Source organism: Varanus komodoensis, unplaced genomic scaffold (assembly GCF_004798865.1).
Source record: "Varanus komodoensis strain SLA01 unplaced genomic scaffold, ASM479886v1 scaffold1, whole genome shotgun sequence".
NCBI classification, from domain to species: Eukaryota; Metazoa; Chordata; class Lepidosauria; order Squamata; family Varanidae; genus Varanus; species Varanus komodoensis.
Window position 1 is genome coordinate 95,993,188 of NW_025335268.1, and position 15,278 is coordinate 96,008,465.

The window sequence follows — 15,278 nt, forward strand, 5'->3', positions numbered from 1 at the left end:
ATGAAACCTTGGTTCCCTGAGCTTTGCTTGAAATTCCTAAGTATTTAAATCATGTAGACCATATTTTCCCCTTATAAACATGGGAGCTGGACATACTTTCAAAGAAAGAACCGGCAGATAGCAGAGCTGGCTCTACCTGTAGTTCTCTGAGTGATATATGAGTGAGAGCCAGTGTGGTGGTGTGGTTAAGAGCATGGGACTGGGACTCAGAGGATCTGGGTTCTAGTCCCCGCTCAGCCATGGAGCCAACTGGGTGACTTTGGGCCAGTCACAGACTCTTAGCCCAACCTACCTGACAGAGTTGTTGTTGTGGGGATAAGATGGAGGAGGAGAATGATGTAAGCTGCCTTGAGCCCTTTGTAGGAAAAAGGCAGGGGAGAGAGAGAGAGAGAGAGAGAAAGAGAGAAAGAGAAATATGAAGTACATTGGCAACAGTTTCAAACTCTAAATTGCTTAATTGAGAGCAACAGAAAGACTGGCCCCTGAATTAGATTGCTGTAACGAAGAAACTGGGTGTGGCAGACTGTGAGCATTCTGCCACATTTTAGTACTTCAAAACATCCCTGGGCCCAGAATTCTTTCATTTTAAGTGTATATGCTGCACATCAGGCTCCAGTTGGTGGCTCATAGGGTTCTACTGAAAAGAGGTAGATCTTTAAGTCTGAAGTCTTCTCAGTCCTGAAATAGAAAGTTATAGCATTTCCACCATCATATAGGTTCCCATTCCCACCTGAAACATGTAACTCTACAGTGTATCACATACAGATCTGGATAACAAGGTTTCTCTGCTCTATACTTTTTGCTGTGATCTCTGAAAGGCAATAAAAAGATGTTAACATATTTTAATTACAATTTATGAGAATTTTTTTGGCTGGTATAACAATGTCACAGGGATGTCATTTCAAAAGTTGTGGACATGTTAGCTGAATTCACTATCCGGATTATGTCCCATCCTACAGGACCACCTACCCCAACCTGTTATCTTTGAGATGTGTTGCACTACAGATCTATCATCCCAATAGCATGACCAAAGGAGAGTATATCTTAGAAGGTGAAGCAAAGGCAGGGAAGAACTTCAGGAGAAAGCATCACAAAAGACTTTATGAATGCAACCTGCTTCCCTTAGCAAACAGTGTGAAAGGTGGTTTGAATTGGTTGTAAATAACATCTCTTTTCCCACGGAAGGTGCTATTGAGCATCCAAGAAACTCTTTGATCTATCAGGGAGTTGCAGACCAAGACCCTTTATACTATAATTGGTCTAATTCATATTGGATTGCGTAGGTTATCCTCTGAAGAATGATGCTACTAATTTTTTTTTTTAATGTGACCGATCAACAACATTTGAAGGGTGATTCTTGGCCTACCCAAAGGTTGAGGCTAGATGATCTCATTGCCTAGAATCCCACTAGCTCTCCCTGCCCCCTGACTTCTCCTTGATCCCAGTTCAGAAGGGACAACTCTTTTTCTGCCCTTTGTCAGTGTTGGTGGCAGGGAGCCACAATTCACACCCAGGTACTAACCACAGCTCTGAATCATCAAAGCCTCTTAGCTCCTGCAGAGAAGGGATTTTTACAACTGACAGGGGTGGGCAGTTGGGCAACCAGGTGGCAAGTCAAGTGAAGAGGTGGGAGTGAAGGCATGCCTGCAACTTTCCTAGCCCTCAATGGAGCCCCTGCCCAGTATTTTATTGGGGGAGGGGGGCCTCATTTCAATCCTGATGGCTGTAATCCTCTTTTATAATAGATTTTTTTCCAAGAGATTTGGAAGAAGAGAGATTGGGCCTCTGTGAGAAAATTCACAGTGCCAGATCACACATACTTGTCAAGTCATTAGGCACTAGTTGTATTTTCACTGCATCATGGGCCTCTCCTCCCCAGCTCTTCAATGGACAGCTCCCCACACATGCTGGAGTAGTGATGTTTTACTGGCAGCGCAGGCTACATGGATATTGCAGCAGGTCAGGACACACACCCCTCCCTCAGGTCTGTATCAGAAGACGCATCCCACAATTATTTGTTTTTGATGGCCAATGCTCAAGACTGCGCTGAAAGAACATGGCCATGCAAACCCCGCCTCTTCAGCTGAGAGTTTTCTCAGCAAGTCCACCCATTCACACTCTTCCATTTTTTTCCTTTTACAGTAGGAATAGCCATGTTTGGCATTTAATGAAGAAAAGTGGGGGTATTTCCTGAGCCTAATTGCCTAATAATGAGATATAACATTAAGAAAAATAATCATCTAATATTCAAAGACAGGGTCAACACGGGGTTAACCAGTACCACCTTCCAGGCCAGGGTTGAGGAACAAGTAGCCTTTCCAGTGTTCTGAATAACAAGTTCTATTAGCCTAGCCAATAAGGCAGAGATTTTGGAAGCTGCAGTCCAAAAGCAACGGAAGGCCCACACATTCCCTGTTGCTGCTCTAAATTTTGCTGTCAGTGATCTCACTTCTTCCCCTCAGCGAAGCATTTACAATCAAGGCATTTCAGCTTGTTCATAGCCAATAGCAGCTAAGCTCGCAGCACTAGCTATTTGCTCCAGAATGGTTCTGTTTGCTTGGTCAAGCATAGGGTAAACAGCACGTGTATCCTACTCCTTTTATGAAATATACCCGTATTTCCTTTTGAATTGTATTTGTATTTCCTTTTGGTCTGAATCACACAAATCAAGGGCTACTCATTCCAAGGAAACCAATGTGGTGTAGTGGTTAAGTGTGTGGGACTGGAACTGAGGAGTTCTGGGTTCTAGTCCCCACTCAGCCATGGAGCCAACTGGGTGACTTTGGTCCAGTCACAGACTCTCAGGTCAACCTACCTCACAGGGTTGTGTTTTTAGGGATAAGATAGAGAGCAGGAGAAGACTTCTGTTAGCTGTTTTGAGTATGTTGTAAGGAAAAAGTGGGATATCCATCTAATACATAAAGAAACAAATCACTATTTTAATTTAAACCCAAACCCTAACTTTTCTTTAGAGTAGTTTCACTAGCTGTGTTCCAAGAGGTATAGTATGCAGGAACATACCTTTAACCAGCCCATGTGTGGTCTTCAAAATCCAAGTGAACACAAGCATAGGAGACACTAAGGCAGTTTAGAAGAATTATATTTGTTTACTTTGGATCAAGATTTTACTGATGTTTATAAAAATTAAAAGGTAACCAGTTTTTTCCCCCCTCTTCTCCACTCTAGTATTTGTAATCTGTGTAATCTCAATCAGTCCATGAACAAGTTGAGATTGGAACTGGGCTTTTAGCTGCACACCAGCTCTTTAAATTGCACTGCTTAAACATTTGAAAAACAAGCTGAACCCACCAATCTGCCCCTGTGCCCTTGGTAGCTACCAGATTCCCCTAAGTCTGGTAGTGGCACAAGCAATTTTATTAAGCCTGCAGATAAGCTTCCTGCCATCACAGTTCAGGTCATCTGCTGTGCATGCAATAAGGGGGTCCTCTTGTGGTCAATGTCCATAATGACATACATAAGCCCCTTCTACTTTTAACTATACCTCCTTTTCAAAGCCAGGTGCTTTGTGTGATGCTCTTAAATATTCCTCTGTTGTATAGGTAGTCCTAAATATAGCAGTAGTTGATTACCTATCAAATAGAACTGCTGAGATCTTACTCCCCTTATACCAATCTTTGGTACCACTGCACTTAGAATATTGTGTTCAATTCAGGTCACCTTACCTGAAAAAGTACATTATCGAGTGGGAAAAAGTACACAGAAATGATCAAGGGGGCAGGACTACTCCCCTTTGAGGAGTGACTACAACAACTGTGACTGTTTAACTTTGACAAAAGTCAAGTAAGTGGAGAAAGGATAGAGGTGTTTAAAATAATGCAAGGTGTGGAGAAAGTTGAGAGGGAGAGATTTCAGATCATGTTACTTTTTTTACCCTTCTTTTCATTGGCTTCCTTTTTCATTTTAGGCTTCTACTTACTTCAAAATGTTTTTATGCTGGGTTTCCCCCATCATCCTTTCTCTTTCAAACCTTCGCTCTACAGGTACAAATTGTCTTGTTAAATGATAAGCAGAAAACATATTTTTACATGGAAATGTTCAAGGCAAAGGCTTGCTGGTGGGAGGAGGAAGACCACCAAGGAAAATGTTACAGCAGCCAGTGAGAAAAATAATGACAGGATGGATGAAAATTATCAGAAAAGGTTGAATTCATAATCATAAAAAGATAGATGTCTGTCCATCTGTCAGCACCATCATGCCAAACCCATGCAACCTAGAATCCTGGCAGGCTTATTAAGGGGAGTGTAGAAATATGCACCTCAGGATTATTTTCCTTCTAAAAAGGCATTAATTGATTATGAGATTGGGGGGGGGGGAGAGAATTATACACCTGTCTCCTCCCCACCTGTCCTCCAGGGGAGTATACAGACCCCTCTCTTAGAGGACTGCAAGGGACTGCCACAGCAGGGGCTGTGACTGGGGGTGCCAATGGCCACAGGTTCATTCAAGTGGAGCCGAGCTGATGTGCCCAACTCTTAACAGTTGTGTAAGTTTGCTTAAAGGGTTTGCAAAATCAGCTTGAAGGCTATTCCAATCCAGGTCTGTCCACTAGTTCTAAAAAAAACTGGGTGCTTACTATTTTCCTTCACACAGTGAGGTTCTCTTGAAGAGCTGAGCACAGGGCTTCAAAACCACCCCTAAATAGATACCTGCAACTCTTTCTCCCCAATTCTTTTTGTAGCCAATTAAGATAAGAGGGCCAAAGTTCTAGGAGCAACTGTTTCTGCACTCAGGCTGGGCAGGGGAAGACACAGCAACAGCAATGAGGAGGAGGAAGAGCAGCAGCAGCAGGGCGAGGCAGCGACAAAGGCCCCAGTCAGTGTCCCCCCTGTAGGAGTGTGGGCCTTGGCAAGTGTCCAACTTTACCTACCTCTGATGCCAGACCAACACTGGCTTCAGCCTCACCTACCATGACTGTGAAGCCCCCAACAGATTGCGCATGAGGCGATGCAGTTCTTCACCAAAAAGAAGGGTTGCCCCCCCCCCCGCCCCACTATCAGAAGTCTTCCATTCAACTGGCATTGCCTACAGATGGAAAGTATTAGTAAGAGGCCGGTACCCCTGGCACTGGGTTGTCCATTCACTTTGGAGAAGCCTGTGAAGCTGAAGAGGTAGAGTTCAAGGACTTGGAATGGAGGCCCTAAATGAAGAGAAGTGGCAAGGAGATTTATCATACCCCATCAAAACCTCACCATGGGAGACACTTTTGACACTGTGGGGGATTAGGAACCCTGCTGGCCTCACTTCTCCCAGGAGAAGCAAAGAAGGATCAGGAAAGCAGATGTGGACACACGCTCTGATAGAGAAGTGTGCCTGTGATAAGCGCTGTGCCATCTGAGGAAAGTCAATGATGTTATCATGGAGAGAGTAAGTGAGCAGACATATTGAATTGCAGTAGAACTTTCCTCAGCAATGGATTACCTTCAGAGACTGGTGCACACCTTAGGATGAGAATGGTTATAAATCACCCTGGGCCAGTGAGAAATAGTGAGGCATCTTGGAAGACAGGAGGTGTTGGCTTAGAAACATGGGGCAGAAATGTGGAATAGTCCATAAAGGTGATGGATTTTTTCACAAAGTTGGTATCAGTGAGAAATCAGGATGTAGTGCAGTGATAGGAAACATGGTACCAACCAGATTATCTTTCCTGGTGCTCCTCAAGGTGCTGTAACCCTCCCACTTCTTTGTGGGTTCAAAGGAATTGCTTCAGAGGAATTAGAGCTTAGACTCCACTTCTGTCTTCTACTCAATGGGGGACATGTTACTTGTCCTTTGTGAATAACCGTGCCTCCCATGGCAGCCACCTTGTGGTGGTGCTCAGGACAGGGTTTTTGGCTTCACACCAGACTTGGATTGGACAACCCATCACGTAGAGGCTGCCTTCAAACAGAGGACTATCCTTTGACACCTTTTCATTTGGAGGATCATCTACTGTCAAGTAGGCACCTGACCACTCTGGCTTTCAGACTGATGGCAAGCTTTGTAGGGCCTGTCCCATCATCCCTCAGGGTTGAAGCAGCTGTTACTGGTTCCTGTGTTCTGGGCTGCTGTTCTACTGCCAAAGCACTGTCATGTAGCTTCCCAGGAAAAAGTCATAAAGACATAAGAAGAGCTTAGGGTGGCTCAGGCCAATGGTTTCTCTTGCCCAGCATTCTCTTCTTACAGTGGCCAGGCAGATGGCCATGGGAAGCCCACAAGTGGGACCTGAGCAGCCGCACCCTCCAGGTCTGTTCTGTTTCAAAACAGCACCACTCACCATGAATCCTGAGCTGGTGCATCCCCACAGTGAAATCTCTCGCCGGAGCCGGACAGCCATCAATAGCGCTCGGTTAATTAATTTGATGGGAACAGCGGGGAGTGCCGTTTGCACTTAGTGAAGTTCCCAGAAACTTCCAAGCTCATCTCTGTAATTGGCCTCATAAATTTGAGGAAAGAGAGAGCTCAGCAAAGCACACGGGAAGGAGAAGGGGGAGCAGCATGCTGTGGCGGCCTTAGTTAATTTTATTGGAGAAATCCATCTTCCCTTCCCCTGCCGCTTGCTCTCCCTCCTGATTTGCCTAATCATGATAAACTCCCATTCATATGTGCACCTACTGCACAGCCATTCGCCACCTTAAAATATTGACTCATGAATATTAAGCACCCTCATTAACATGCAAAAACAGCGGATGCCATCCCTTCTGCCTATCGGAGCACTTGTAATTAAAAACTGAGCTAGTATGTGGGACTCTGAGACAACTAACTGAAAGTAGGTAAGAATCACACGGTTGGGGCTGGAACGGGCTGGCAGGAAGGGGAACACGCCCCTGAGAACTTGATAATTCCTACAATGCTGGGGATATTCTCAAGGGATTGGCATACCCAATATGCAAAGGCTAAGATCTGTGTGAAGCTTGAGCCCTTGAGATCCAGGAATTAAGGATTGCTTGATGAATAGTATTGACCAGGAGAAGAGAGCCTATGTCCCCGCAGATGTTGCTGTACTGCACTTCTCATCATCCCCCAGCCAGAATGGCCAAAGGTCATGCAAATCTTAATCCAACAACATCTGGTGTGTGCAGGTTTCCTGCTCTTGTTCTGGTCCTTTCGCAGCCTGGTGCCTTCCAAGGATGTTGGGCTACAATCCCCACCACCCTTCTGGCCAGACTGGCTGGAAATGATGGGGGTTGTATTCCAACAACACCAGGAGGGTGTTATTTTGGGGAAGGTTGCCTCAAAATGCATTCATTGGCCACACTATCTGGGGCTGATGGGAGCTGGAATTCAACAATGTGTGTGGGGGCATAGATTCATCAACCCTGACCTAGATTTATACTGTCCACTCTGACTGACAGCCACTTTCCAGGGGCTTGGGCAGACTCTTTCCCATTGCTTACCTGATCTTAAGCTGGGATTAGACTGGAATCTTCTCTATGCAAACCCTGTCCATCTGCTGCTTGTATTATTTAGGTTAGGGTTCGAGGTGCAAATTGCTCATCATTTGGGAGGACCAGCTATTCTTAATTTTTCATCAGTAATATGCAGAACATTTATCATGCAGAGAGTTTGACCATTCTGTGACAGCAAAATGGTAATCTGAACAGGATTTCTTCTATTTCAGATTGATGATTTGGGAATTTGAAAGGACAATGAAGACATTTTGGAAACAGCAAATGAGAACAAGCTGTAAGATACATAATACTGTGAAGTTGTTTGTTATAGCCACTTTGAAAACTGAGGTGCTTGTGTAGATCAAGGCACTATAATTAACATAATAATCAGGAATTATTTTCTGGCATATTTAATAATTAAACTAAGAAAAGCAAGGGCACAATTAAGCTGGTGTTTTCCTTATTTTAATTATTAAAGTAACCGGCTTCTATCCTGTGCTAATTACATAAACATAATGATCTAACAAAATCCCTGGAAAAATTCTAGAATAGATTATACAGAGGTCAATCTGTTAACATCTTGAAATCTATGCAGTGATTACTGGAAGCCAACATGGATTTGTCAAAAACAAATCCTACCAAACTAATCTGACTGAGTAACCACCCTGGTAGACTGTAGGAATGCTGTGGACATAATATATCTTGAATTCAGCAAAGCTTTTGACAATGTGTCTCATGATATCCCAACAAACTAGCTAAAAGAGGGCCAGATGGCACAACTATCATATGGATCCACACTTGTCTACAGATTTGGACTCAAAGAGTGTCCATCAATGACACCTTTTCCAACTGGGAGAAGTAACAAGTGATGTACTGCAGAGTTTAGTCCTGGGCCCACTGCTCTTCAACATTTTTATTAATGATTTGGATGAGGAAGTGCATGGAATGCTTATCAAATTTGCAGATGACACAAAACAGGGTGGGATAGCTAATACCCTGGAAGACAGAAAGAAAATTCAAAGCAATCGTGATAGGTTGGAGTGCTGGACTGAAAGCAAAAGAAAGAAATGTAATAGGAACAAATGCCAAGTGCTGCACCCAGGAAAAAGAAACCAAAAGCATTGTTACAAGATGGGGGATACTTGGCTCAAGTGAGAAGGATCTTGGAATCACAAACTGAATATGAGTCAACCATGTGGTGTGGCTACAAAAAACAAATGCTATTTTGGGCTGCATTAATAGAAACATCACTTCCAAATCACATAAAGTACTAGTTCCCCTTTACTCAGGTTAGGCCTCACCTGGAGTATTGCATCCAGTACTGGGTACCACAGTTTAAGAAAGATGTAGACAAACTGGAAAAGGATTCAGAGGAGGGCAACAAGGATGATCGGGGAACTGGAAACAAAGCCCTATGAGGAGAGATTGCAATAACTGGGCATGTTTAGCCTGGTGAAGACTGAGGAGAGATATGATAATCACTCTTCAAGTACCTGAAAGATTGTCACACAGAGGAAAGCCAGGATCAATTCTTGATCATCTCAGAGCATAGGTCACAGAATAATGGGCAGAAGTTAAAGGAAGCCAGATTCCAGGAGAACATCCAGAGGAACTTCCTGACTGTTGGAGCAGTACCAATATGGGACCAATTGCCTAGGGAGCTCATGGGATCTCTCCCACTAGAGGTATTGAAGATACAGCTAAGCTATCTGAGAGGTTTAACTTGGAGTTCTGCATTGAGCAGTGGGTTGGACCCGATGGCCTTCTTGGCCCCTTCCAGCTCAACTTTGCTATCATTTAATGAAACAAAAAGACAGGGAAAGGCATGCAAAACTGACATGAAATCCAATAGAAGTTTTATACCACAAAATGATGGGGTGTTTTTGAGTCATTTTTGTTTTTTGGCTACTCTTGGATTTGGCCATGTATTGTATGGTTACCTACTGGACCTGCAGTTGCAAGGGAGCATGGGGAAGGGTCCCTGATGCTGAGCTTGGCAACTTCAGCTCATCTAGCTTCTTATCATAATTTCCTTTTTATCCTGCAGGCATTTGCTCTGATATCAGTGGCCTAAACTGCCCCTTGTACAATGGCTTTAAGAAGGGATCCAAATACCTTTGGCACTGAGGTCAAAGCAAATGCAAAAATGAATTGCTATGCAACAGCTGTGCCCAAGTGACCTCAACGGACCTGAGGGAAAGGTACAAATTGTACAGTGTAGATATAGGGAGTGGCAGTGACACAATGGAGTTGCTTCAGTGCAGACATGGTTACCCAAGGAAGTAAGAGTGTATGTGTGACATCTTATTGTGGCTTGTCCTGGCAAGAAGGTGAACACTGGAGACAACTGGGGAGCACATGGTGGGTCAGAGTGAGCATTTTCGGGACTGGTAGTAGAGAAGGGCATAAAGCAAGTGGCACCACCAGCAGTCCCAGTTAAGGACAGGGGGTTCCGCTTCTAGCTCCAAGAGGCGACATAAAGCTGGGATTCTAAACGGTTGACCTGGAGAAGCTGATCTAAGGTCGACTGCCTAAACCAACAACCAAATGTGTGGTTCTGATCCTTGTTTATTTGCATTTCTATATGAATTAATAGCCAAAGCTCTTTGGATAGTTCATAACAATTTAAACTCAAAGATGCATAATATACTGGTAAAGCATAATATGAAGCTTTTCTAAGTTTAAAACAGAATAAAAACAGAGGAAAACCAGCAGCTGGAAAATTTAAAAAAAAAAACACACATTGGAAAACAAAATGGAAAAAGTAAAAAGTCTGGAAAAATACAATGGGCTTCACTTGGCACCGCAAAGACCACAAAGTAAGCACTTGGTGAGCCTCTCGGCGGGGTGGAGGGGGGTCCACAGCTGGGGTGCCACCAATGAAAAGTTTCATATGGTCCTGCAGTCTCCCCCAAAGTCAATAATGCATCTCCATGCTAGAGAACTTCTCCAGCCGTATCTGGGCATTCTCATGGCCGTACATGCTTCCACAGTGTGCCACCTCCGCTTTTGTATGGCTGTGTTGTTACTTCGACCAGCACAATTAACCACAATCCTGCCAACTAATGTTAAAGCCATGTTACTATCTAGGCCAGCCTTACTTAACTAGGTGCCCTCCGCATGTGTTGGACTACAATGCTCATCATCCCCATGCTCACTGGCAATTGTGGGAGCTGAACACATCTGGAGACCATGGGATTGGGAAAGGCAGTCAACACCATCCTTAGCTATACAAACACCTACCTAGCTGACACTGAATCTGCCCTCATGCTCGCCCCTTATTCCATGCGATGTCTACCTGATGCTTCACATGCCACCCCAATGCACCCCATCAGCTTTCCTATGGGATCTACTCATAACAAGCACTTCCTTATTTCTGGGGTTGCAGCTGGAATCAAACTTAAGAGCATGATGCCCAATAGACTGAGCTGTGTGGTGCATGTAAACAAGGAGCCATTGGGTCCTACAGGGGTCCACTGTGCATGCCAAGCCACAAGGTACATTTGCAGAGGTGCATCACACCCTGTATTGTTCCTTCACTCTAAACTCCTGGGCAAATTGGTCTGGGGGTGGGAAGGACGGGGATTTCATTTCATTGGTTCTATCACCCATTAGGCCACTTGGCCTCCCTGGACTCTGCCCAGTGCCCAATATCGCCTCCCTCTATCTTCCTGGCCCTTCTGCTTTCTGCTCCCTTCTCTGACAGTGTACCTACCTAGTGATCAATGATTTTTCATTTTGCTGAGAAACTGGCACAAACAGTAGAGTTTACACACTCGCTGCCTTTCTAGTAAAGACAATAACTCAGCACTTTGTCATCACAGGAAATGGGGGCTACGGTACAGGCACTGATGATGTCTGCAGCAATATTTCCAATGGTTCCCCCGTCTCAGAACAAATCTGTTACTGGGGTATGATTCAACTATTTAGGCTATGGCTCAATAATAAAGCCAAGCAGCTTTATGTCTCTGCTGAATGTGTGCGTCTGTGTGTGTCCGTATCTGGAAGGACACACAACCATCAATATACTCTCTAAAAAAAGTTACGTGCTGAGAGCTCTTTCATCCTGGTTCTCTTCAGAGTGCATAAATTGAGGCCTGAGCTCCATTATTCCTCTGTATTTATGGCTGCCCGTAAAAAGAACACCAAATCCACTGAAAATGTTCAATCTGAAAGAAAGCTGAAACATATGAGACTTTTTGGGTTAGGTCTGGTGACTCAACAGCAGTTATTTGTTTAATGGAAGACATATCCATTACCAACTCATAATAGATGGTCCAGAACACACTTTAAGTTACATTCATTTAATGTAATGCTTCCTTATGAATTTCATTTTGTTCTTTGAAAATCAGGGCTCAGCATGAGAGTCTTGGATGTGCTGGTTCTCTGAGGGAAGGTGCAGTTCCTGGAGCTGGAAAAGAATATGGCCACTCTTGAAGAATCCACCACTGGCCTAGGCGGTACCAACAACTATCACTCTATAGCCAATCTGCCATAATTAGGGAAGGAACATTTTAGTTCCAAGTGCAGCACTCCTTGATAAAATGGATTGCCTGGGTCTATGCAAAAGCCCATGTGGTGCAGTGGCTAAGAGTGCAATCTGGGTTCTAGTCCCCACTGGGTGACTTTGGGCCAGTCACAGACTCTCAGCCCAATCTACCTCACAGGGCTGTCCTTATGAGGATAAGTTTGAGAAGAGGAGAATGATGTAAGCCACCTTGAGTTCTTTGGCAGGAGAAAAGCTGGGATAGAAATATAATCAACCAATCAATCAATTGGTAAATAAATAATCTGAGTTATCCTGGTGGCTGACCTGTGCTGGGAGATGGATGGGGTGGCCTCTTGGTTTTCCTGAACATTCAGCACCATTAATTCCATGGGAATTCCATGGCCGCTGCAGTCCTCCTTTGAAGGTTCTTCTTAAGGTTTTTCTTGTGTTTCGTTGACTTTCACCTGCACAGGCCATCAAATAGAGAATACATTGGACTGTATTCTCTTCAATACTGGTCTCTTCAAATAGGGGACTGTCCTCTGAAACGGCCAGAGTTCCTCCATCTCCTTCAGCTCTCTGGGCGGCCCCAGGCTGTTAGGGCCCTCGCCATGTCCTCAACACCGAGCCTCAATGGCACGCCTGTGCGGGGACAGAGGGGGAGCAGCCGCCAAGGGCTCACCGTGAAGTAAGCACCAAACCCTGAGCCGTCGGACTCGCCGGATTGTAGGGACTTTGCTACATTACACCAAATGCACGTTGCTTCCTTAGCGGGAGCTCCTTAGCATAAATGCTGGCCAGTCCCTGCATAGCAAGATCTAGGCCTGAGGTAGTTGTCTCCAGAAGCACTTGGAAGGGGTTTCTATTCATTCCCCTCCACCCGTAAATGAATGCTGGAAAATATTTGTTAATCTTTGCAGAGGATTAGAAGCAAACTTGGCCTGAGGCCAACGCCATGGAGAATATTTTTACAGCTCCAGTGGCCACCAGAGGGCACCAGAGGACCAAACAATGCCAAGCCAGCAGCAATGTCAGCAACCTGTCCTTGCCGCTGTGACAGCAAATCCCAGTTAGCATTTAATGTTGCTTATTACAGAACGTCCAGGGTCATCCTTTTGATCAGCACCGGGCTGAGGCAACAGGGAGAAACGCACACGCACGCTGAGGTTAGCTCATTTACTGTCCTCTTTTCTCCACACCCTACCTCAGAATTTCAAGGCAAGGAAGCCAAGAATGATCTGGCAAGCTCAGGGGACTGTTTAGCCCAGGGCCTGGCAAAATTTCTGGGCCTGCAGGCACCACTGGCACTTGGAGAAACTGTCCTGGGCAGCACCACAAAATGGCTGCCATGGGAGGTGAAGCTAATTACAAAGGAGTACCTAACCTGCCCAAAGAAGTGATGTTGGAGCACTAACTGCACACACACACACTTCTCCTGACTTAAAATCCATAGACCTCTCCTCACATTCACACACACTCTCCATTAAGGTGTATTTGTGTATCACCCAAAAAGAGGACATCTATTTGTACATATTTTGCAGCTGCTAATTTATATGAATGGATGCAATTTTAGAAATTATTATAATTTTAAAAGAAATGGATAGCATCTTGCTATAGTGCGAAGTTCGTGACCAGGTAACCTGGTTTCTTGTTCTGCTGTCCAGGCTGATGCGCATTTCAAACAGCAGGACCTTCCTCTGATGGTCATTTACCTTTAAACTGGACTTGGAATGGACAGATCTTGAAGAGGAGGATGTTTTCAAACTTGAGGGCAGCCTTCCAGAATCCTTTAACTAGAAGATTGTCCTCTGTAAATGAGGACACATGGCTAACCATCCATCCTTCTTCCTACCTACCTTCCTCTCCTCACTGTAAGCACATGAAAAACCACAGATTCACTTTTTTTGAGTTGGAGGAGGAGAACATCCTAGCAGGCATCAAGAAAATCCTCTATGGGGTGTAATGGTATGAATAGTATATTCATTTATATGAATGGTATAACCACATTGCCCATCCTTGGTTTAGCTTAATACAGGGATAGTCAGATGACTAAACCTGGCGTTACAGGCCCTTTTTTGGACATAATATCCTTGTCAGGTCTGCTGTCCGTTAGCGTACTTGTTCTAAGTTGCCCTCCATGTCTGAGGACAAAGAAGGAAAATGCACCTGTGGCACTGGATATTCTTTCAACCTGCTCTAATGAGCACAGAAACGTTTTGCTGCCGTCCTCCCTTTCTCTGGTAGTGTACGAAGGAGGGTGGAATGAAGGAAGACAAGGTACTCCCACTATTGCTACAGCTGGTCAAAGAAATCAAAAGGCCCTTCCATCCTTGCACTGCCCTTTTCAAATCTGATGTAACAGCCAAGAATGGAGACTTGTTAACCATGTTCACTTTGCAGCCTGCTGGTCGGCCAGCTCTGGTCCAAGGCCAGCTTGTTCTTGAGCTCAGATAAGATAAGCTTTGTGCCCCTCTAAAAATGTATTTAAATAATGCAGCACTGGCACATCTTCTTGGCTTAACCCCAGTCACAGATCTGGAATAGTTCTTATCCTTGGAAGAAGAATTATAATATAACTGACTTAAATCAGAAGTTTAGAGATGTACCTCATATTCCTAGTTTAACGACAGAGTACCAGACTAGGATTATACGATCTGTGTCTTAGGCAGATGTTCTTCAGTTCAGAGATAAGGGACAGGAATATAATGGTTTTTAAACTGGATCCTCAATTTCACTCAGTTTTTTACAAAGGGGCCATGAAATGCACAAGAAGATAATAGATCCTTCCTTTTTTGACACCCCTGGTTCAATCCCATTTCACATGACAATCAAGTGCAATGAACTGCAGTTATCTCTTGCACCCTCTGCACCTGCAATGAAGCTGCATCTCTAGGCAACCCGTGTTCTGTCTGCGTCTTCCTATGACCCCTCTTTCCCCCACCCCAGATTAATTTGCCTGCCTGTATGCAACTGATTTATGGCAGGTGCCAATCTGCAGTGACCTTGCACTTTAGCTGATGTGTAATAATAAAGGGCAGCCAGCAGGTCAACTGTTTTAAGGGTTGTGAACTGGCTGGGTGTACAGATCAGCAATCGGGGAGTGCCTGGCCCCATCTGCTCTTGCTTCCACAGATGCAGCACTTCTTGCTGCTGATCCTAGTAACAGTGGTCCAGTTTTAGCTTACCTACTGCACCTGAGCTAAGGGTTAATGGTACCAAGATGTGATGCCTGTCTAAATCTGCATGCATGTCCTTTCAGGTATGAACAATGTATACATGGGTTTTGTGTGTGTGCTTTAACAACCTTCTGGTGCTTGAAATATACACAGGCCTTGATGAGGAAAAGGTTCCTCAGGTTATTTGTACCTGAATATGAAAAACCACAAAAAACAAACAAGTTA